Below are 1580 nucleotides of genomic sequence, written 5' to 3'. Positions count from 1 at the left end.
CCCCCCCCCGGCTCCTCACTCCTGAAGCCTCCAGGAGCCCAAGATTGGGAGGTCCTACCTTCCACCCATCCATGCATTCATTTCATTAAACTATTTTAAGTGCCTGCTTAACAGGAAGCAAACATAACAAAGTCTTTAAAAAGTTAACTTTAAAATTAACAAAGTTTTCATTTTTTGAAATTAAGCACATAATAGATTTTTACAAAATGATGTACATTTTTGTGTATATCTAATAGAAGTTTCTTGAATCAGGCCTTATTTGTACCAGACCCTGTTCTCCCGTTGGGATAGTGCGCTCTTAACATATTCTAGGGCTTGAGAGGCAAGTTGGACAGTTTGCAGGTGAGCTAATATTGAACCGGATCGTTACAGAGAATGAGAAGCCTTCTAGGAAAAATAAAAGCAGAGATAAAAAGGACCGGGTGGGGAGGACAGCTACCTAAGGGAAGATCTGTAGCCGTTGGTTCTTGCCATATGTGCTGAGGCTCCAGTGTGGAGAAGGAGCGAGTCATGGGAAAATCCGGCAAAGACTTAAGAATGGAAAGGGCGATGTTATTTTCGCCCTGAGAGCCTGGCCTCAAGAGGGGCTGCAGAGCTTTAAACTGCATATAAAGTGTGTTGTGTAGTTCCATGTGCTAGACAGAGGGTCCACAACTATAACCAAATTTTGAAAAATGTCTAGAACCACAAAAAGAATTGCTTCTTGGCATTTTGGCTAAGGTAAAGTGTATAGAACAACAATAAGCTTTTCAACCAGTCACCAGAGGTCACTAACCTAAGTGTCTGCTCTGGCCAGGCAGGTAACTTAAAGAAGAGAAGTTACCTGGGTCCCGGATGCCAGGTAGTGATGACGGCTGGAGGACACTGGTCCTATGTAAAGAGAGCACCCATTGATCAGCCTCAGCCAATTGCTACTGGGCAGGAATGCTAGCCCCAAATTGCCCGATCCTTCCATTTTTCAAGAGAAGAGAGTGTTTCTGTATGAAACTTCACTTTTACATGTCAGCAACTAATTTAACTTTTAATTTAAAACACCATGATGGCCAAACACAAAATGTACTGGATTCCACCTGGCACCCAAACTGCCCTCTGTGATGAGCGAGGCCTGGAGCTGATACATTGGTGTTTTCAGTAAGTACTCCCTGGTGCTTCCAGCAGTCCGGGCTCTGCACTGGAAACAGAGTCCCTGCCATGGACTGAATTGTGGCTCCCCAAAAGCTCATGTGTTGACATCTTAACCTCCAATGTGATGATACTTGAGAATGGGTTACTTGGGATGATGGTATTAGGGTTAGATAAGGTCATGAGAGGAGACCCTCAGGATGGGATGAGTGCCCTTCCAAAAAGAGACCAGAGAATTTGTGTTTCCATTTTCACATCTTGCAAATAGAAAACAATAAAAATTTGGCCCCGGCGCCCATATCTTAGTGGTTAGGGCACCAGCCACTTGCACCAGGGCTGGTAGGTTCAAACTGGGCCCGAGCCTGCTAAACAACAATGACAACAACAACAACAAAATAGCTGAGTGTTGTGGTGGGCACCTGTAGTCCCAGCTACTTGGGAGGCTGAGGCAAGAGAAT

The sequence above is a fragment of the Otolemur garnettii genome, unplaced genomic scaffold, assembly GCF_000181295.1.
Source record: "Otolemur garnettii isolate 467f Iridium unplaced genomic scaffold, OtoGar3 scaffold00101, whole genome shotgun sequence".
In the NCBI taxonomy this organism is placed as follows: domain Eukaryota; kingdom Metazoa; phylum Chordata; class Mammalia; order Primates; family Galagidae; genus Otolemur; species Otolemur garnettii.
The sequence above is the reverse complement of the archived record's forward strand: the minus strand, read 5'-3'. Positions refer to the sequence as shown.